Source organism: Mirounga angustirostris, unplaced genomic scaffold (assembly GCF_029215605.1).
Source record: "Mirounga angustirostris isolate CCGP_5_RB_7025 unplaced genomic scaffold, mMirAng1.0.hap1 SCAF_7, whole genome shotgun sequence".
NCBI classification, from domain to species: Eukaryota; Metazoa; Chordata; class Mammalia; order Carnivora; family Phocidae; genus Mirounga; species Mirounga angustirostris.
This window is the reverse complement of record NW_026991715.1, coordinates 15543927-15567442: the sequence shown is the minus strand read 5'-3', so window position 1 is coordinate 15567442 and position 23516 is coordinate 15543927. Positions and strand designations below refer to the sequence as shown.

The following is a 23516-nucleotide window of genomic DNA, read 5'->3' as shown; positions in this document are numbered from 1 at the left end:
TGCTGAATAGTATCCCCTTGTATAAATACCTAACGTTTTGTTATCCATTCACTAATGGGTGGCTCTTTAGACTGTTTCCAGTCTGGGGATTTTATGTAGAATACGTCTATGAATATTTGCATAGAAGAGTTCGCGTGGACATAGGTTTCATTTCTCTTAGGTAGACGCTTCAGAGTAGAACTTCCGGGGGTTTTAGAGCCTTGTTTACCCAGTAGAATCCCAACGTATCAGAGTTTGGACCTTAAACATTATATGTTCCAACCTTTTTGTTTTTTTTTTTTAAGATTTTCTTTGTTTGTCAGAGAGAGAGAAAAAGAGCGAGAACGAGTAGGGGAAGGGGCAGAGGGAAAGGGAGAAGCAGGCCTCCATCCCAGGACCCTGGGATCCTGACCTGAGCCAAAGGCAGATGCTTAACTGACTGAGCCACCCAGGCGCCCCTGCTCCAACCTTCTTTTTTAACAAACAAGGAAAAGGAAGTCCAAAAATACTGATTTGTTTACATTCACAGATCGCTGGTGACAGAGACAAGATTCAAACCCAGAACTTCCCATTCTTTCTTTTCTCTTCTTTTTTTCATCAGTTTCATTGTTCATCCCAGAAACAGCCCTCCGGCCCACTCTCCGGACTGGCTGCTTTATTCCAGAGCTGTCCTGGAGGAACTTCCCTGCTTCGTTATCATGAGAATCCTCCTCACTCCTTGCCCACTCTGACACCCCCCTCTCCCACCCTGAGGCCCTTGGCCTCGCCTCTGGAACCCAGGCCATTTCCGGGCCTTCCTGGGACTCTGCGAGCACGGCCCGCTCCCCTCCCCCTCCCACAGATACTCTCTTCTTGACCTCCTTCTCTCTGCAAGCTCATCTGCTGCCACCTTGTCTGCTTTCTCTCTTCAAGTCCTGGGTGGTTCAAGGTTACGGAGGTCTGCAAGTTTTTGACAACAGAGTCTGCATTCCTGAGTTTTTGCTTGTTGGGTTGTTTGATAGAGATTTTCAAGAGAACACTGTCTTGGCTAGCTTTAAACCAGACTTGCCTGCTTTCATGGGACGAGGGTGCAATCCTGACTTACTCAAGGAAAATACATGGACAATGATCATTTCCTTCAAACTGAGTAAGGGGGGAGGGAGACAAGACCCGGCCCCAAATTCTGAACAAGAGCTTTATTCCCTAAACGTCTTCTATGTGTATGAATGAGCCTGCCCTTCACTAATGAAAGAGGCAAGCAGCCCACCTTTCGCTCTGTGGCTGGTTAAAATGTCACTTGCCTCATTGAGGCAAACTAAGAACTCTCTTTGAAGCTGAAAATAAACCATGTGTTTTTAAAAAAAAAACTATTATTCCAAGTTTCCTACATTTTGGCAAATGCCAAGCACACAAAACTGGTTCGAACCACTTTTTCCAGCTTACATAAATCTAATCCACCGCAAACTGCTCGCTCTTTGGAAAAAGGTTTCACTGTAAATTAGGCACCTCAGGCCAGAAGCAGGGGCTGTACCCACATGTAGTAATTGCTTGCTATTATCCAATCAGTGAGCAAATATTTATTGGGCACCCAGTGAGCTAGGCACAGCAGGGGAAACAGAAATGGATAAAGATATGGCCGTTATGGCCCTTGTAATCTACTTATGATAAGACAGAAACACGAAAACCTAACAGTCCCAGGTAGGAAGGGATCAAGGGGCACAGGTGGAGAAGTGCTACAGAATTTTCAAAATTACAGGATTGCCAAGCTGGATGGTACAGAGGGGCCAAAGGACGGAAGGGAATGGAAAACCTAAAGCTCGCACACAGATTAAAGCTAAAACAGGCCAACGATGAGGTCACTCACCTGCTCAAAAACTTCCCATGACTCATCCCTGATAATCAAAGAAAGTCCAAACTCCCTGGCCTGGCCTTCGAGACCGCACAGTCACTGGTTCCTTTACCTTGCCCGGCTTTGCTCTGGCAAATGCTCCTTGAACACACAGATACCTGTCTCTGCCCGACCTTTTTTGCTCTTGATGCTCCATCCTTCTCAATAGTCTCTCCCACCACCTCAGCTACTGAAAAATCCAGCCGTTTCACAGTCGGACTCCTCCCGGAGGCGCCCCAACACTGACTTTTCATTACTACACAAGATCTCTGCGTCTTGGGACAGCCAGTCCCCAAGATGGCCTGCAATGCTTCCCACATCCCCAGCATCCCCACCCAGGATGGATGGATGGTGAGAGCTGTGTAACCAATGAGATATTGTGCAGGTGACGGTGTGTGACGTTCAAGGCTTGACTGTGAAAGACGTGAGAGGCTTCCACTTTGACGTGTGCAAAGCCATTCACCACATCACGAGGACACTGCGTGGAGGTGGAGACGGCTGCATGGTGAGGGACTGAGGCGTCCTGTTCAGAGACAGCACAGACTTGTAGTCGTGCAAGCGAACCACCTTGGAATTACATCCTTAGGAGAAAACGTGCATGAGTGCACGCACACACACAGAGAAAAAAAAAAAAAACAGAAAGATCTTCAGATGTCTGCAAACAACTTGCTGACTCCTGAGAGAACCCAAGTCAGTATCGCCCAGCTAAGTTGCTCCCGGATTCCAGGCACTTATGTAATAGATGCTTATTGTTGTTTTTAGCTGCTAAGCTTTAGGGCAATTTGTTACGCAGCAATAGATAACTGATAGACCTCTTTGATGGGGTCTCCATCACATTCCAATTATTTGTATCCTAACCTTTGTCTTAGAACTGGATGAATGCTTCCCAGAGGGCAGGGACCTCCTTTGTTGTTGTTCAGTTCTCTGCCAGCTTTAGTAAGTCACTCAGTCATCATTAGTTGATTGAATGATAAGAACAGAAAAAGAAAACAAAACCCTTGGTGAAGTTGTGCCTCGGGCTGAATTCAGAGTGGCTTTGGATAGTTCTGTAATTTTTAATTTTCTTTTCATTTCTTTTTTTTTTAATACATTTTTTTAACTTTAAGGACTTGGTCATGTGGAGGGAGTAACAATTGTAGTCTGGACTCTGATCCCAGCCCTGGATTTTAAGAAATCCCGCCAGGAACACAGAACGACCTCGCCTCACCTCTACCCCAGGACTCGCCTCCCACCCAGATCTCCCTCACTTAACTCAGGGCACGAGCAGCTGTGCAGTGTCCAGGTGATGAACAGGCCAGAGTCAGAGAAGGTAACGAGGGTAGGAGGCCGGCAATAATAAACGCAGCCCCTTTCAGAGGTTTGCTCAAAAACTTTGTCCCAAAAGCCCGAACCTGGCAGAACCCTCCGATCGCAGGCACCCTGGTCCCACTCCCAGGAACTGAAGCTATTTCATAGACTTCTAATTAAGAAGATTCTGAATCCTCCAACATTTTAAAGAGGATTCCAGCCCAGTGCAGGTCCTCTCATGAATTCAGGAGTAAGTTAGGATCTAACAGAGTCCTTCTTGTAAGGACTGTCCCCTTTGGGACTCATTGTAGGGGTCTGGGTGGCTAGCAAGACTGCATAGCTCTCTTTATGCCATAAATTAAAACAAAAAATAACCAGGAACAATGCTTTGAGGGTCCTTTTATAGACCAAGCCGTGGGAGCCACACCAAGATGCAGTCACCCCTCTGGGAAACACAAAGAAATCTGATCATCATCTCTGTGCTAAATTATAAGAGATGATATACAATAAGTATAGACAAACAACATAATTATAAAGTATATTATTCCTGATGTGGTAAGCTGACCAGGAAGGCAAATTTACCTTGATCATCATTTGTATTAATGACTACGACTGGGGCGCCTGGGTGGCTCAGTTGGTTAAGCGACTGCCTTGGGCTCAGGTCATGATCCTGGAGTCCCGGGATCGAGTCCCGCATCGGGCTCCCTGCTCGGCAGGGAGTCTGCTTCTCCCTCTGACCCTCCTCCCTCTCATGCTCTCTGTCTCTCATTCTCTCTCTCTCAAATACATAAATAAAATCTTAAAAAAAAATGACTATGACTAATGATAGAAAGAGCAAAATAACTAAGAACCCCCATCTAGCTACATCATCATGTTAGGAGACAGTTGGTTAACATGGTAAAAAGGAGTCAATGTGGCTTTAAGTCAACAAAGGGAGTACAAATCTAGTCGATTTAGCCTAAGGCCAGAGCAAGATTCATTCCAACAAGGAATGTAGAGTGCTTGTTAGGATTCTGTGCAGTTAATTTTAAAGGCCCCACTCTCTCTTTGGAGACTATATGCACAGACCTCAAAGAGATTCTGGTGGTTAGCCCTAATGACTTCCTTCTGTACAACACACCTCATTGCCTACAGGTACCCGCCAGATTAGTTTCTTCTGAAAAAGGAGGCTAGAGATTGATTCTTCTATGTAAAATTATTCCATTCTATTAGTGCTGGAGCCCTGAAATTCATTAGCAAACAACTTGGGGCTGATAAGGGAAGGCTGTCTTACCATCTGTTCCCAACAGGCCTTTGTAATATAAAAAGGCATTGCTTGGGGAAAACTCTGTCTAATCTCTTAAAGATGTGTATTTACTTAAGAAAACGATTTAAAGCAGCTCATGATCTTAATCTCATTTACTATGCTGCAAACTTCAATCAAATCGTGTGTTCCTATTTGTGCTCTGGTACATCTCAGCAATATCAGAAGAAGATGGCAGTCTTTTTAAAAAAATACACTACGCTGCCATTCCCCCAGGCTACAACTGTGTTCTACCGGCAACAATCAACTGAACTCCAGTGGTTTCATAGAGAACCGGAATCAAATGTCCATGAAGACATGGGAAAATGTGTAGGAAATTATGTAAAGAGAAAATAAGAATATTAGACTGTGTATACCCTATGGTCACCGCTCTGATATGGATTAGAATAGAGATCCATGTTCCGTCTGTCTGTCTCTCTTTTTTTTCCCATGAGAAATCATTGCTGCAGACTGCCTGTAAATTGATTCTAATAAAATGCAATCTTTTAATCTGTGAAAATTTGAATTGAAGTAAACGTGTATAATTAAAAAAAAAAAAGAATAGAGATCCATGTAACTGTGGTAATGATGGAAAGAAACAGGAAAATGAAACAGCAGTCTTTTCCCACACATCTACAACCTTACTACGCAGTTTCTTTCTAAATTTCCTTTACCTCTGCTGGGAGTTGTCTTAATAGTGGGTGTAGTTTGTTTGCTTTCTTAAAATCATCAGGATAAGATCTCACCTCATCAGACAAGAACTTGTGAGCCAGTTACTCTCGTAAAGGGTCGCGACTGCCTGGACCACCCTAGATAAATGTCTGCCTGTCTCTTCCTGAACATTCTTCAGGGACAGCAGCTCTACAGCTTCCAAGTTTAATCCCTGCAAGGGGAAAGGAACTCTGTCTAACCTGCTAAAAATAGTGCATTTCAAGGAAGTGTCCCTTTTTTTTTTTTTTAGCTTCAAACTAAAATAATCCTTTAAGTGAAAGTAAAATAATACTTGGGCAAATCATAAAAATGAAGTCACTCATTAACACATACTTACTGAGAATATGGGAACAAAGATGAGGTCTAGAGATGAACAAGACTTAGTCACTGCGCTCAGGAAGGCTATCTAGCAACGCTCAGACTCTGTAAACTAAGGAAGATGTCACCAGTGATATAATCCTTATAGAGACCAGAATGAGCTACTCTGAAGAGAAAGAGAATACATCTGGCCTTTCCCCTCCCCCTGCCCCGGTAAAGAGAACCAGGAAAGGTGGCGTGGAGGCCACATCTGAAATGGATCCCGAAGGATAGTCTAATTCCGTCCAGGAAGGAGAAGTGTTGGACCTGGAAGACTAGGGAGATACAGCCAGCAAAGACAACAGCAGGGAGGAATAGGGTGTGTTCTGGGACAGTGCAGTTTAGGAATGGGGACCAACGGAAATATGCAGAGGAGAAATGGGGGTCAGACCGGGCCTTGAACGTGGAGGGAAGGGTGGGGCAAGTGAGCAAATATTGTTCTTTGGGGCCTGGGCAAGGAGCCTTCCATTTGGTGCTGTATTTACTTCTGACAATGAGTTTTTTACAAGAAGATTTTTTTTTTTTAAGATTTTATGTATTTATCTGAGAGAGTACGAGAGCACGAGCAGGGGGAGGGGCAGAGGGAGAGAGAGAGAAGCAGGGTCCCCGCTGAGCAGGGAGCCCGATGTGGGACTCGATCCCAGGACCCTGGGATCATGACCTGAGCCGAAGGCAGACGCTTAACCGACCGAGCCACCCAGGCGCCCACAAGTAGGAAGCTTCTAAGCTGAGGTTCCAAGAAGGCAGACATTGTCTCTGAAGAGCATGTCATTCTCCTACATCCCCCAGCAGCACTGTGCCTGGTCCTTGACAAACACTCCCCCAATATGCACTGAAGACAAACAGACCATACGCCCATGATTAGCTGCTCCATCCTATTGCTCTCCTGGACTGGTTTTTGTTGGACATTGGGAGCCACCGACAATTCTGCGTTAGAGGGATAATGCAATCACTGGGGAGCTGTGTGTTGAGAGGAGCAGACTAAAGGCTAGGGAGGTGGTGGGGGCGGGGGGGAGCTGTTCCCAATGTTCAGAGCCTCAAGTGTTAATGGACATCTTGCTTTTGCTCATCAGGCTCTGTTGAGACAGATTTTTCTAAAGAAGTATTAGAATGCCATAAAAACCCAACTGAAATCTAAATTCTCTCCTCTACCAAATGTACTTCTACTGTGAAATGTAAGCACTGTGGAAAGGTATCAGATGAAAAGTTCAGCTCCTTCCCAATCTTCCAACCCACAGCTCCACTCTTCATAGCATATTGTTCATTACTGTAAAAAAAGAAATGCTTGTGCACTCATAAGCATAAAATATGCTTTTTAAAAACATAATGAGATCATTATTTTGCTTTTTTATTTAATCTCTCTTGGAGATCTCTTCCTATCAGTGCACAGAGACCAGCCTTGTTGTAAAAGCGCATAATGTTTCAGCTCAAGGAAATACCGTAATACATTTTAGCAGTTGATGCATACTTAAGTTGTTGAGAGATTTTTCCCCCCCTTTTTAAAATCAACACTGTAATGAACTCTTTTTGTCCCAGAATGAATTCACTCGTGGTTAGCTGTATCAGCGTCTTGGATGGATACAGATGGGCTCTCTTGTGTAAGACATAATTCAGCCCATTTCCTCATATGTTAATGCAGTTAACAGTTGCTTATCTTAGCAATGAAGGAGAACATAAAGATAATCCAAAAATAAATTCACTCGCAAGAGTATCTCAGGATGTTCTGCTGCCCCAGAGCCTCCTGGAAAGACTCAGGGCCAGAGTTCTGCCTTCTGAGCCTGAGCCCCTTCGTGCAGAATTCTTCATTCTATACTGGGGCAGGACAGATTTCCTTCCAGAGGGTCCCAGGGCTCTCCCCTTCTTGCTCTACCAGGGGCTTCAGGCTCCTTGGTTGACAGGCTTCAAATGCCAATGAAAAGTGCAGGTGATAACAACCAGAATCATAGAATTACAGAGCTGGGGGCGGGGGGGGGGGGGAGGGTTTGAGATTATAGAGTGGACACCTTATATTTCTTAGATGCGGCAATCTTGACCCAGAGGTTTGAATATCCCAGTGATATTACACAGCCAGTCACTCCACAGCCCACCTTCCAAGCTCCCATCCAGAGCTTTTTCCAGTATATAGTAAATCTGCATGCTCTTCTTAATTACTTCAAAAAGACCATGGAGGCAAAATTTGTCTATACTATTCCCTTGGGTAGAAAGAATAATGCTTAAAAAAAAAAAAAAAAAAGAGGGGAGGAGAGTAGGGGAAGGGCAAAAGAGGTGAATGGCACTAGGAGGTACAAAAACTTGCAGTTATAAAAGTAAATAAGCCACGAGGATGAACAGTACAGCAGAGGGAATATAGTCAATAAAATTGTAATAATTTTGTACGGTGACAGATGGTGACTCCACTTATCATGGTGAGCATTCTGTAATGTATATATTTGTCAAATCATTATGCTGTAGACCTAAAACTAACATACTATAATACGCCAACTATACTTCAATTAAAAATTAAAAAAAAAAAAACAGGTCTACAAAATAAGGTTTGCTGCTCGTGCACGGTACAGCTTCAGAAGCACCATTTAAACTATAATCTTTGCGGATGGTGTCCCCTGTATTGTGCAGTGCACAACCTAAGTGGCCATACATGGTCGTCCTGAGGGGGAGAAAAAAAAAAAAAGAACACTCTGAGACCATATACCTACAGAGAGATGGCACACATAGTAAGAAATCCAACAACCTCATTTTTAAATCATTTTAACTTCCTTCTCCACCGAATTCACTACTAGAATGTCTAGCAAGTTTCAGAATTTACACATTTGGGTTTCACCTCGGTCTCCTGTCCCCTGTTGAGGTGTTAACAAGCAAATGCCGGTAACACTGCTGACTTGTAACACTTGAGACAGGCAGTTCTCCACAACGGATTTTCAAACCTGGGGCGACATAAGGCTGAGAGACTCTAGAGCCCTATTTGTATTACTCCCCTCCCGTTGATGCTACATAGTCTAAATCAGGGATCTCGAATAGCTCCGAGAACAGTCTGTTCAAGATCTAAATGTCATAGAGTAGCCGACTCCACCTTCCAATCCTTGGAGCCCAGCTCTGCCACTTACTGCAAACACCTGCAAACCGGAGAGGTAAAAATCTGTGTTTTTGCAAAAGGAAGTACATGATGTGGTTAAGAACCAATAGATTTAAATATCAGCTTTTGCTTCTGACTTGGGTAACGACTTTGACTCTTGCGGTCTCAGTTTCCTCGTTTTTAAAATGGGTATGATAATGAAGGAACCTGGGACTTGGCAAGGTACCTAAAAGCTTAGCACAATGCCCGGCATACAGTAAGCACTCAGTAAATCCAGAGCCTCTACCACCCTGGCTGGTTCACACCAGAGGCAACCAGAGGCAAAAGGCAGAAATACAGGCACCCAGGAGCAGGAAAAGAAGAAGTCTTCAGTATGGTTTCTGCTGAATTAATAAAAGCAGACTGGAAAATGCTTCCATTTTCACACAAGTCCATAGTCATCCATGGAAACTCCTAGGAGCAAGGAGTCATTCCTAGGACTGTTTTGATCGACACTTGAAATGCTAGATCTGGGGAAAACCTCACAAGGGCTGGTCAGCCTCGGGAGTGCAGAGCCCGAGTGCAGTTCCTCTCCTCAGGGCCACTGACCAAGAACAGAAAAGTGGGACAACCAGAGTAATTTCTCACGTCATGAGCAGTTTTTCCATATCACTGACTCATGGGGGCCAATGAGATTTCTCTGATGTGCTCTGGGCAACGGGGTTCCAGTCTTTCTGCATACCTGAGATCACCTCACTGTTCACATCCATTGGAGAAGAGCCACTATTCCATTACTTCTGGAATCTTCTTTTTTTCCCTAAGATTTTATTTATTTATTTGAGAGAGACACACACACATAGCACGCACACAAGTAGGGGGAGCCCCAGAGGGAGGGAGAGGGAGAGGGAGAGAGGGGGAGAGGGAGAAGCAGGCTCCCCGCTGAGCAGGGAGCCCGATGCGGGGCTTGATCCCAGGACCCAGGGATCATGACCTGAGCTGAAGGCAGACGCTTAACCGACTGAGCCACCCAGGAGCCCCTTTCTGGAATCTTCTTATCATTGCTTTTGTAGGGTGAATACTTGTAAAAGCTATGTATTACAACCTTTTTTTCCCTGTTAATTGCGTGGCACTGAGTTGATCAAGAGAAAGGGGGAAAAAAAATCCTGCAAGGCCCACAGGCCAGGGCCTAACGAAAAGAGCCAGGGTAAGGATGTTGCTGAACCAGTTGAGGCCAGGCATAAAAGTGGACAGCCCATGGGTCATGCCCAGTGGCAAATGCTCTGAGAAGTATGAGAGAGCACAAGTCAGAGGTTGCAAACACCAAGGAGGCAGGCAGATGAATGAAATGTGTGACTGCCCAGGCTAATTCAGCAGCGAGGCTTTGGACAAACTGGCATGCATGCCCCACTCACGGGCATTTAATTTTTACAAGCGAAACACAGGGCGCGTGTTGAACCAGATGCATCGGGCATCCCATGTGGGCCCAGGGCATCCATTTCGCGGTCCTGCCGTGGGTTCTGGCAGCCAAGTGAAGAGCAGAAAGGTCAGCCAAGAAAGGAAAGGACAGGTGGCAGCTCCAGGCCCGTGAGAGCCTAGGGTCTGGGCCCATATGCCAGGGGCCGGGGCCTTAAAACCCACGAGAGGTCAAGGTGAGGTCAAGGTACGGTCAAGGGGAGTGCAAGCAGGCATGGGGCCACAGTGGCATTCGGGGTGCGGCCAGACCCTCTGTGAGCCAGGGGTTCCCAGGGCGCTGGGAACGTGAGAACATGGCCGGACAGCCCGACCCTAGGACAAGCCAGGGCCCCATGGGCGAGGCAGACGTACACCTGCTGCTGGGGGCGGAGCCTGCCTCAGCGCGCGGGGGCGGAGCCTGCCTCAGCGCGCGGGGGCGGAGCCTGCCTCAGCGCGCGGGGGCGGAGCCTGCCTCAGTGCGCGCGGCCGGGTCTGGGGCCAAGCCGCGCCTGATTGGAGGAACAGAGCTGAAGGGGCGGGGCAGTTCCTGACAGGCTGAAAAGGAAAGGAAAAAACCCACATCCTTCCCCAACGTTGATTTCATAAACAAGTATATATTTAGCGCTAACTCTGTGCACTTTACAAGGTACAGCTGAGGTTACAAAGATAAGAAGCTATACTTACTCAGAGTAAGTGGCCTATTTTGGGTTAACAGGAGAGAGCGATTATTTGGCACCAGGGCTGGCCAAGTCATTGACCTGGATTTGGTAACATTTTAGCTCACTAGTCATTGTATTGGAAGAGTAGGTAGATAGTCAATGGAAGGGAATAGGAACAGGCATACAGCTGAGGCTCCCAGAAGTGCTAAAAGAGTAGGTCATATAGGAGGAAAGAAAATTAAATTACCACCATCAGAATTTTGACAATACTTGATCAGAAGAAAATGGGCTTACGTATTTAAGGTTCTCAAGAAAAGAAAATGTGGGCCAAGGACATTACTATAAACGTCACAAAGCGCTATCAAGAAATTAGGGGATGAGGAACCCGGCTGGCTCAGGCGCTGGAGCGTGCAACTCAGTCTCGGAGTTGTGAGTTCGAGCCCCACACTGGGTGTAGAGATTACTTAAAAATAAAATCCTTAAAAAAGAAAGAAAGAAATTAGGGAAACAAAAAAAATCAGGGAATTACCTAAGGAATCTATCAGAGAAAGAGCTACAATCAAAATGTCTAGAGACACTGATATGAGGACTGATAATAAGCAAGACATACATAGTTACCTGCAGGAATAAGACTAAATGAGCATTAAAAGGGAGATATTTTACTATATAATGGCTATAGGATCTGACAGTGGAGATATAGTACAACCTTAAAAAAAATACTGGAGAAGAATGAGTAGGGTGTATGCCAAAGACATTATTTTTACTGTTTCAGTAATCAAAACTGATTATGTGGAGACGGCTTATGTATAATGCAAGACAATCAAATGGGTAATTATGACATTCTATCTCCCCTGTGACTAAAAAATCAGGATTCAAAGTCTGTAAGAAAGAAAATACAAATGTAATAAAGAAGAGGTTAAACAAAAACACTTAAGCTTAAACTTGCCTTGGAAATATCATTATGAACTCACAGTACATTTTATTTTTATATGTGTATATATATGCTTGTATGTAGATATATATATGTCTATATATGTGTTTTCCCAGTTCTGACCAGTAAAAGGACCTAAAAACAATGACCACTCCAGTGAATAAGCATCCCTAGTGCCCGGATTATGGTCCTGAAATATCATCTCTCATTAAGCAAACAAACAAACAAACAGGGATTCTTAAAGAAATGGCTGATTCCAGGTCTAGACAGGAAATGTACAAGACAAGCCTGGATAACCTTAACACACCAAATAGCATGGAAGCTATCAAAGATTACCAAGATCATGTCAGAAAGACTAAGGATCCAACTGGAAGAAGATCCCACTGGTGAAAGGTGGGACTAATCTGAGTCCTGGTAAAAGTTAAAATTTCAGTGGATTGCAACCCATCAAATATATTTAATTCCACGATTATAACAATAATAAAAAAAAATAACCCACCAAACTGGTCACCTTTTGAAAATGACAGGAAACCAATTCTTGAAAAGTGGGTAAATCAAAGGAAAGAACCAAACATTCACTCTGGTTTTTCTATGTGAACTGTACCACTGGGTAACCGAATAATAGTTTGAAGGGGAGTCTATCCTTATAAGATGATTGCAGCTAAGAAATGAAATCAAAATGGTGCAATTAGAATATACCAGTCTGCAATCCCCAATGAACTAATAGATCCAGACAGTGAGGATCAACAGCTGCAAACAGCAAAAAAGAGTGGGAGAAGAAGACGTCTTATGCCTCCCGTGAAAGAATCCAACAGCACCTGTCACCTTGCCCAAAGGGATCAAACCCAAGTCTGATCAACCCTCTGGATCCAGATGCAGGAAACACACAGCAAAGGCGCAAAATGAACTTCACCATGAGTGCACATCTTGTTATCAACACCGTGGGAAACTCTACAGATCAAACAGCCCAGGTCCTTCAACAAAAAAACAAACAAAAAAAATTATTTTTTTAAATGGTGGAGGATGTTAAGGGAATCTGTAGATTCAAAGAGATCTAAAAGACACATCAAGTTTTTTTAAAAAATGAGCAAGACTCAACTATCATGACTATCATGGGTCAGACTGCTCACTTGGGTGATAAAGACATAAAGAGATGCAAGGAAGTGATTACTATAAAAGTCAGAATGGCATTTGCTTTTGGAGGGACGAAGCAGAATGTGAGCTGGGCTGGGTATGGGAAGGCACTTGTGGAGTGGCTGGCCAAATGGTATTTCTTGCCTGGAGGGATGGTTATATCAGTGTTTGTCTTACAGTAAGTCAGTAAGTGTGTATTTGCTTTGTGTGGGTTTTGGTATTTATGTTTCATCTTATAATAAAGAGGTTAAAAAAAAAGGCATTGAGAAAATCTGGGCGTGTCAAGAGAGGAAGAGCCAGCTGCTGGAGGGGATCACAGGGTGTAGAGGGGAAAGGGTCCCAGCAGCAGATCAACTGGGAGCAGGTGTCTGATGAAGGCCTTCGGTTCCAATGAACTTCTCGTGTTTAAGGTAAATGACTGCATCTATAATGTTTTAAAATTCGCCTTATAACACTTCCAATAATTTCCTAAAGCTTATAGCAAATAATGCGCTCCAAAATAATATTCCAAAGGCAATCTCAATGCAAAACGTTCTCCTGGGTGCCTACTGGAATGGCCAAAAGCTGCTGGATATTGGGTTCTTACAGACGGGAGAGTCTTCACTTGACTCAAAGTCGTAGCTTCGAGTTCCCAGAATTAGACAAGGAAGGTACACCCTTTACTCTCTCTCTGACTCGGCTCCCCATGCAAGCTATTAGCAACAGGGGATTAAGAGAGCGAATGAACAGAACCTTTCCCCCCAAACTTTAGCAGTCCTCAAGTCTAACCGAACCGTCACACCCCAGGTGCTGTTACAGCTTTAGCACCGTGAGTTCAGGAACTAAGTGAAGAAATGCAGGCTCCCGGGGTCGGCCCTGGTTCTGAGCTGTGGGGATGGGACATTGGAGCAGTGGGTCTCTTGCGTTGCTGGCCATCAAAACCACCGGGCGAGACACACACAGAGCCCTGCATCTACTGTGGCCGACCCCCAACCGCCCAGGTATTCCCCGGGGGGCAGTCCCTGCAATACATGAACCTGTCCCCGCTCTTAGAAAACGTGCCTCACACCAAGACTCTATAAACCAGAGGGCACATTTGCCACCACTCAGACGGGCACTCGGTGGCACGAGCCAATGACGAAAGATGCATTTCGGGACGCCTGAGTGGCTCAGTGGGTTAAGCGTCTGCCTTCGGCTCAGATCATGATCCCAGGGTCTTGGGATCGAGTCCCACATCGGGCTCCCTGCTCTGCAGGGAGCCTGCTTCTCCCTCTGCCTCTGTCTCTCATGAATAAATAAATAAAATCTTTAAAAAAAAAAAAAAGAAAGATGCATTTCTCTGGGTTACGAAACCTTTCCACCTTTCTCCCTTTACCAAATAGGACATCAGAGTTATCCTCGCAACTTGAGAAGCTCAGTTCCATGGGTTTTGAACGTCCACGCTCCTAACTTTGAAAGGTGAATTATATCTGAAATAATCCTAGGACTTTTGTCCATGAAGTGGACAGTGGCTGGCTGGAGAGAGAACAGCTTTTGAGAGTCCACAGGAAATGAGGGGGTTTGTAGCAGGTTTATTGAGGGGTAATACGCTGTAGCATCTCAGGGCTCGCAAGGGGGGCGGGAGAATTTCCACGGTACCAATCCCAGGGCGGCCAGGCACCTGTGGGCTTACTCAACTTCCCCAAACCTCAACTCCTCATCTGTAAACAGGGATTAACACTCACACCCTTCTCATACATCCGTTTTGAAGATGAAATTAAACAATGTGTATAAAGCACTCAGCACAGCGCCTGATCCGCTCTAAGTACTCCATAAAGGCGTGTTGTTATTGCTATTGTGGTCGTGAACGTTTCCAGAAACACGAAGAACTCTCTGTTTGATGGACATCTTCCAGGTTTGAATGTAGGATGCTGTCTCCAAAGTAAGCTGTGCTATTTTTCTAAATCCATGACCCTTCACATTAAAAACTCACTACTAGGAGTAGTTAAGTATATGCGGTGTTCAACACCTCCTACATCTTCTGTTTTTCTCCCAACTACTCATCATGGGTGGTTAGTTTTAATTCCAGTGAAACCTGGTTTTATCATTCTCATTAATAATCATGGCCTTAACTACACAGCTTCTAGAGCATGGGAGTCTGGGGCCAATGCAGGTGCTGTGTGCCCGCTCGGCATGCCCTTTCCCTTCTTCCTATCGGCACAGCCAACCTCCCACAGTAGAGTTTTCCTTTAACGATGGCTACTCACTTTCATAGCTTTCCTTGTAACCATGACTCAGTTCTGCTCCGTGAGGCCTGAGGAGACTTCAGGAAAGATTCTACCCCCGGATAGAAAGACATGGACACTGCAGGGGAACAGATTCATCATTGCCCTCTCTGTGCCCCACCTCTCCCTTCCATATACACACACACTTTGTGCCTTTGGATGGAGTTGGGGGCAGTGTGCAATACCTGGTGCTGAGGACGCCCTTTTCTGCCCATGAGGCAGGAAGTCTGCCAAAGAAAAGGTAACATGGTAACGATGGGAGAGCGGAAGGATGGAAAGAACCTGGTCCCTGGTGATATTGTCTGAGCCAATGGTTCAACATTGGATTGGACCAACCACAGACTGCCCTTCACAAAAGATAATTTAATGACTTTACTGTTCAAACCTGTTAGCTGGGCATTCTCTTACGTGCTACCTAAAGCATCCTGATTGTTACGGCCTACATTGCGTCCCCCTCACAAATTCAAATGTTGAAGCCTGAACCCCAGTACCTCAAAACAGGACTGTATTTGGAGATAGGATCTTTAAAGACATGATTCAACTAAAATGAGGCCGTAAGGGAAAGCCCTAAGACAATATGACCGGTGTCCTTACAAGAAGGAAATTGGACACACAGACACGAAAGGCACACACACAGAAGAAGTTGAGAACATTTGTTGCCAGCAGATCTGAGCTACAAGAAATAATAAAGGAAGCTCTTCAGGCTGAGAGACAAGAAAACACCCTAATGGAAACGGGTCTATGCTAAAGAATCAAGAGCCCCAAATATTGTGAATAAGTAGGTAAGTAGAAAAAAAGCTTTTTTTCTCATGTTTTAATTTTTTCAAAAGATAGTTGCTTAAAGTGAAAAATAATAACTGTGATTTCTGAACACTCTACATAGATGTAAAATGTATAATGCTAACGTAAAGACTATAATTTGTAATACCCTTTACAAAGGTGATTGTTACAGAGAGACTTCTGTCCCCCACCAAATTCATATTTAGAAGCCCCAAGCCCCATTGTGACCGTCTTCTGAGATATGCCCTTTAAAGAGATAATTATGGTGAAATGAGATCACAAGGGTGGGGTCCTAATCTGACAGGACTGGTGTCCTTACATAAAGAGAGCGAGAAACACCAGGGATGCCTCGCAGAGAAAAGGCCAAGGGAGGATGTAATAGAAGGTAGCCATTTGCAAACCACAGAGAGAGGCCTTGGGAGACACCAAACTTGCTGACACCTTGATCTTGGCCTTCCAGCCTCCAGAACTGGGAGAAATACAGATCTGCTGTTAAAGCCATCCAGTCTGGTATTTTGTCACAGTAGCCTGCGCAAACCGATACGGTGATATGGCATACTATTTATCATCAGGAATATAAAAACCCTGAGGGCAACCATAAAAGGGAACAGAACTTACAAAAGAAGGATGGAAGGTGAATTTGGAGTAGGTGTGCCTGGAAGGAGCTCAGAGTCCAGGTGTAGGAAGCCCAACTTCCTACAACCATCTCTTCTCCCAAACTGCGAGGCTCGAAGGCCATCCCCCTGGTGGGCTGCAGGACAGCTGCCTAGAGAGGGGGGCTCAAGCATGACTCAGAGTCATCCCTTTTCACCCTTGTTGACCCCTGGTCAAATATTTAAACCTCCAGGGAAAGACAGAAGCTCTACTAAAATGATTATTATGTATCATCAGAAGCAGACCTTTAATATACTCCATGGCTCTTACTAGAATGATAAATTGAGAAGTGATCAGAATTCAGAAACAGGGAAGAAAGTCTCAAGCACCGGCCCAACTCAAAATGCAAAAAAAGAAAAAGAATTTAAAAAAAGAAGAAGGGGGAGGAGGAGGAGGAAGTGGAGGAAGTTACGGAAAGGTGACTTCAAAGAAAGAAACTGTGTTCTCCATCTTGAGAGACTCTCCCCACCATTTTGAAATGAGAGGGACACCCCAAGAACAGGACAGCCCCGGAGGTGCCGGGACCTCAGGACAGGGAGGGGACCTAGGGTAGGCTTCACCGGCCACTCGGTGACCAAGTCCTGGGCCTGGAGCTCCCCCCATCATCCGCCACTCTTGAAAAAGGGGCACCCATCCCATGAGTGATCTACGAGGAGATGGCCTCCAGTCGGCCAGCACCAGCCGATGACGTCAGCAGAGCCAGGGACCGGTAATCTAGATTTTTAACTAACGAACCCTGAGCAGATTCCCCAGGGTCCCTGCTTCATGGCTCTCAATTCCTGGATCTATTCGTGGGACACCACTGTTGGTTTTGGTTGTTATTTTTTCGTCTCTGACCTCATCGTTGGTCAACATTTCTCTACCCGGTGAGGACCTACTAGAAAAACCACTTTGTTGTTTCTTAGGATGGGTACCCAGGTGTTCATTTTGTGCGAGTTCATTTTAATCTTCTTTAAACTTTTAAAACCGCTCTATACTTTCAAGAGATTTGCTCTTTGCACTGCCAAAACCACCCTCGGCCCCCCCAAAAACAAACAAAAAACAACCCTACAGATCATCTGCTGCCTGAATAGTCTTCTTGATAGAACAAGACATTAAAACTGGTCTTCCAGGCTAGGGGCTTAGAATTTGCTGTGCATCCGTCAAGGGGGTGGGGTCAGAAATACAGAGTCCCAGGCCCAGCTATTGTAGGCGGAGCCCAGGAATCTGCTCGGTCGGTGTCAAGGGCCCCAGGGGATCCTGCTGTGCAGTCAGGTGGGGAGCTCTGGGCCCTGATGAGCCCTGCACTACAGTGGCATGCTGGAAGAGTTCAAAGCTTCATTTGGTCTCTCACTTTTGTGGCTGCCCAGGTACTCACGCGTTCAAACCATCCCACTTGGGGCACACAGGCCAGGGACCCCCAGCGCCCCTGCTTCCTCAGAAGGCGGTGTCTGACCCTGGCAAGTCAGGGCAGGCTGAGCATTCCGGGACAGAGAAGCAAAGGAGCTCACAGAGGGGAGGTCTGAGCCCCCTCACCTGTCCCAGGTACCTCTGTGACTTCCTGGGAGCCTGTCCCTTCACTCAGGCACAGGGGGATTCCACCACTAAATTAGGACTGCTCTGCCCTTGGGCAGTGATAACATGGAATCAAACACCAGCCTTTCCCAGAAAACTACCTCATCTTTGTAAAGAGAGAAGAGGAGGCGCCTGGGTGGCTCAGTCGGTTAAGCATCTGCCTTTGGCTCCGGTCGTGATCCCAGGGTCCTGGGATCGAGTCCCGCATGGGGCTCCCTGCTCAGCAGGGAGCCTGCTTCTCCCTCTCTCTCTCCCTCTGTGCTCTCTCTCTCTCAAATAAATAAATAAAATCTTTAAAAAAGAAAGAGAGAGAGAAGAAAGAAACACAAAGGAGTTATTTCCTGATCACTGAGTGGTGGAAACGAGTCCGAGACTTATTCCTTAAAGGTCTGGATTGTCAAAGACTGTTCTGAACTCTGCAATCTGTTGCCAACATGGCATCTGCCAATTTTCTCAGAAGACTGGCATCTCTGCAGAATTCCTTTGTCACTTTTGCATGTGTGTGTGTGAGAGAGAGAGCCTGAACACAGTCAGCTCAAGGGCTTGAGGGAGGGAAGGATGAAGACAGTTAGGTCTTCACAAACACACATCACAACCTCTGCCTCCTTCATTTTGGTATTTTGGTTACAGTCACATTGTAAGAAACTTTTTTTTTTTTTAATGGTCAGGAGTGGAGAAGGTTGGCTCATTTCAAATATACATGAGGGTACTGCATGCCCTGCACAGAGAGAGAGAAGTGTGCCCAGCAGACCCTGACCCAGAGGACAACCGTGAAGATGCATGCCTGCTCTCTGGAAATCTCACAACTTCCCCCAAGGACGTGCCAGCCCAGGTCCCTTTGGGACACCGAGGACAGCTGAGACATACCTGCCTGTCTGTCTTGGATAATCGGGTTTCATCCAAGACCTGTTTAAAACAAGGGCCTCCAGAGGTGAAAGGCCAACTGACTGCTCACATCTTAACTGTAACAGGTTTTTTTTAAAAGCTTCCCTCTTAGGGAGCCTGGGTGGCTCAGTCAGTTGAGGGTCTGACTCTTGATTTCGGCTCAGGTCATGATCTCAGGGTCATGAGATTGAGCCCCTGGGTGGGGCTCCAAGCTGGGCGTGGAGCCTGCCTAAGATTCTCTCCCTCCCTCTCCCTCTGCCCAGTCCCTTGCCCCTGCATTCTCTCTCTCTAAAAAGAAGGAAGGAAGGAAGAGAAGGAAGAGAAGGAAGGAAGGAAGGAAGGAAGGAAGGAAGGAAGGAAGGAAGGAAGGAAGGAAGGAAAAGGAAGGAAGGAAGAGAAGGAAGGAAGGAAGGAAAGGAGAGAAAAGCATCCGTCATGCCCAGGGAGGCTCCCAGGATGCTGTGGTTCTTCTCATGCTCAGATACATAAGGCCCAGATGCCCTGCTCTGGCTCATTTCTCTTCAGCAGCAGAAGCAAGATTTCCCTCCATAATCACATGACCGTGCAGCTGGGAATCATTGAAATTGGGCTGTATTCACCCCATTCTCTGGGCTCCTCTGGCATCATTACAGGGAAAAAAAGAAAGTTCACGCTAAAATCACATGTGGTACCAGTTATCACTCTTCCTCTCCCCTCCACTCTGACCCTGTACAAACACCATCCTCTTGAAATGAGCCCAACTTGGCCGATCCAGGAAAGCCCACCCTTTGCTGGGTGCCTCCTGGACGCCAGGAGAGGGACCTTCTGCTTTAATCCACATCACAAAACCCATGATGTAAATACTATCCCCAGTTTTGAGCTGGAGAAAGAGGCTCAGAGAGCTTGAGTGGATTGTCCAAAGTCACACAGCCAACCAAGTGCGGCTGAGACCTGAACAGCTGAATCCTGCAGAGTCATGTGAACCAACCAGATCGTGACTAAACGAGAAGTCATCCTTATTCCCAATGTTTACGGAAACTACAAGTGGAATTTTGGATTTAATTCCATTCTCTGTTATTAAAGAAACAAACCTTGATTTGTTTATAAGTCAGCTGGGGTGCTTAAGCAGAGGCCCATTCCTGTGTTCTCTCATCCATTTTTTTTTTTTTTTCCTTTTTGGTGGGACAGATCACTGTATGCCTGGCTCCCCAGTCACCTCAAGAGGAACATCCCCATGTTGGTCTATCACCTCTCTTGTTCTAGATATAAAAGCACACCCTCAACAAACTTGTAGATGCCCATCCAGCTTTGCAGCTGGTTCTGAACCTCCACTACCTTGGTCCTGAACCATAAATACTTGCCTCTAGAGAAAAAGCAACTGCTCTCAAAAAGGATGGGTGGGCATTACTTGATTACTGAAGAGGCTGTGACGTACTAAAACAAGTTTCTCAGGTAACTTCTCTGCTCCACCGGAAAGGCCAAGGAAACAAAGTCCTAGGAATCAAGCTAATTACAATTACACCCCTGGCTATCTGAAACAGACATCAGAGATGTGCTTATTTCAGTTTCTTATCATTTTGAGATAAAAGTATTTTGAAAATGGTTCTTCTATCCTAAGGAAGTGCCTTTACTTCCCTTTGTGAAACAGAAGAATTCTAAACCCACTTTTGCCACCAGGGACTTCCTTGCGGGGGGCCGTTCTTACCAACATTTTCCAGCAAGTTGCCAGCCCTCCTGTGAACACGAGAGGGTTGTTCAGTGCCGTGCATACAGGAGGAGCTCTATCAATGCCTGCTGTGTGAATGAACGGTGCTCCCCGCCTGCAAGCTGGACGAGGGATACACCCCCAGATTTGTATAGACGTTCTGCTCTTAGACTCGTAGGCCAGATGGTTTTGCACGTGCCTGGATGCCTCTTGTTTCCAGAATTATCTATCCTCCACTTGTAGCTCATTTCCTCCTTACTCCGAAATGTCGCATGCAATCTAATGTCCACTGGATACTATTTGACCTCATTTATGTTTTGCAACGAGGTTCGCTGAATTTTTTATTTTTTTATTTTTTTTTACCCTCAAAGAATCAACCATTTTCAGCTGTTGGTAAGCACCACTTGCAGACAAAAGTCTAGAAACTGCAGTCAACTCAGACTCCAGGGCCAGAATCATCAAAATCAGGGACAGGAGAGAGGAAAGTAAACCGTTACCCACAGGGAAACATAAAGGTTGGGGTGTTAAAAGCTCCTTTTTAGTGTTTGTTGAGTTCTTACTGTGTGCATTTGGTATTAAATGCAGGATGTGGGCAGTGTGAGGAGGGGCGAGGTGATAAAAGTTAATCCAGCCCCACACACAGTGCCTTCCGTCAACTTCTGTCTCAGAGCTGAGATGACTTAGAATGCCAATAGGGGATCAAGGGTCCACTTTTTTTTTTTTTTAACCCAGGTTGGCCCCTGTGCACGGCCCCAGGGCCCAAGTCAGTGGTCCTGGGACTGGGGTTGCACTAAGGCTGCCTTTCATCTCTGTGAGAAAACAGGTGGCCCTCACTTGTTATCACTGATCCTCCCCTGCCTCCCGAAGGTTCCCCCATGTTCCATCCCTTCAATGAGTGCAAACATGGAGGGGATGGGGATGGGGATGGGGAACGGCAAGGAGCAACTAGCTGAAATTCCCCAAGCCAGAAACCATCTAGAAATCCGCCCCTCCTCCCGAATGGCATTTCCTAATGAGCGCTGTTTGGATGCAATCATTTCTCCCCACACACCCTTTCCTCCAATTTCAACAGAACGAAGAAATGCAGAGAATAGGTCTCATAAAACACTCTTCCAGCGGGGGCGCGCTCACCCTCAGTTTCTGGGCCATTCTGTTGGGAACCCACAGCGGCCTGTACCCACAACACCTTGCTACGAAGACGAACACTGTATCTGGCAATATAGTCAGAAACGGAAAATAAAGGGACAACGAAGATGAGATTTTCCAGCTCACGCCACCCCATTTCTCGGTGAATTTAAGCACACGAGACCAAAAGCCACAAGAGATTAAAATCTCCCTTAAAGAACAAAATCTCTGGGCCCACTTTGTGCAGAATCACTATGCTTTTGGGGGACTCTTCTCAGATGCAGTGATTTCTCAATGATTCTTAAATTATCTGATAATCTAGATGAATATAATGGCTTATGAATACAAAAAAGTCAATATCTAAAGCATTCACATTTTACAGGGAGGTAGGTGGTATCCATTTCCCGAAACCACTTACTCAAGTAACAGGTAGAAACTCAAAAGGTGGGCCAGGGGTGAGGGAGGCAATTAATGTGTACCGAGGGGCACAGCCATCCACAAAATCTACAAAAAAGCTAATTGTGTTACCAGCTAGAAAATTAGCAATAACTTGCTGACTTAACTCCTCATGACAGATCTAATTAGAAGGTGGCAATAAATGTTTCCAGGTGTTTAATTAAGTGTGATAATTATTTCTCTCCTTTAAGAGAGATGGAGTCATATGTTTACATTTCACAGCATAATGTTTCCTTAGTTAAAACACCGTGGAAACACTTTTGTGTAACACAGGATTGAAACCAGGATAAAAATATCTGCTGTGATAAGCAGCACTTAAAAGTGATTTATCAGCTCTTGCTTTCATGTCATGGCAACGTAAAGCCTGCTCTGCTCTGGTGATTTCCTTTAGCCACATAACTTTCTGCCAACCTTACATCTCAATGAAAAATTTGTATACATGAATTCTTATCAAGGAAGCAGGGAAATTTTATGGGGATCTCTGCTTTCATAGTAAGAACACAGCAAGAATAAAATGAGAAAAGGAGAATTCAGAGACTATTAGAAGTGGATGGAACCTCCTCAGCAACCCAGGGAATCATTTTATGGGTGGATTCAAGTGCAGTGCCGCTATTAATTAACCTTTTTTTAAATGCAGAAATGTACTCTACATTGAGACAGTAATGAGCACCCCGCCCCTCATGAAAGAATTTGCAGAAGGATGGAATTATCAGTCTTAAGTAACTCAAGGATTTTGTTGTTGCAAGGCTGGGCTCTCAACTATTGTCCCCTTCCTTCCAACATCCCCCGGGGTACTGCTCTAACTACTGCTGTGTTTTAGGAAATCAGCTGGCTTTACCATTACCGTGTCACCGAATCAATAAACATCCTTTAGGTATCAAAGTTCGGTTGGTCAGCCCGGTCTTGAACATGCCTATTAGCCTCCCTGGGTCCCAAGGCGCATCAGGTAGGTGTTCCTCCATCAGGTGCTTAAGGCTCGAGTGCCACACGAGCGCGCACAAGGACACACACACACAAAACTTTCTTCTTCAAAGGCAGTCTCCACCGAACGATCTCAAGGCGAAAACTCTAGTGTGCCCGTCTGACAATGCAGGGTTGGATTACAATCTCGGGCCAGCATCTCGGTCTGCAATCTGGGGCATTGTGATAACCCGGGCAGTCCTTTGGACAGCATGAGCTGCTAACAGGCGGCGTGACACATAGCGGGGGCCGCGTCTACGCAGGGAAGGAAGGAAGGAATCGCGAGTGGGGCTCAGAGGAGGACGTGGAAGTGAAGGAAAGGGTCGGCCCGAGTAGGCAGGGGCTGCTAGCCGGAGGTCTAGGACAGTCGCCGCGACGCAGAAACTGGGTAAAACTTCGGGGAGTTTCCGGGGCTGTACGCGCCTGCACACACACTTCCACACACTCGCTCACATGCAGCCACTCAC

At 45.7% G+C, this 23516-nt stretch overlaps 1 protein-coding gene across 2 annotated transcripts in view; it reads right to left on the bottom strand.

Moving 5' to 3' along the window:
* Positions 1–23516, bottom strand: part of TNFAIP8 (TNF alpha induced protein 8) — a 115924-nt gene that overhangs the window by 92121 nt on the left and 287 nt on the right. The gene's annotated exons all lie outside the window — the stretch shown is intronic.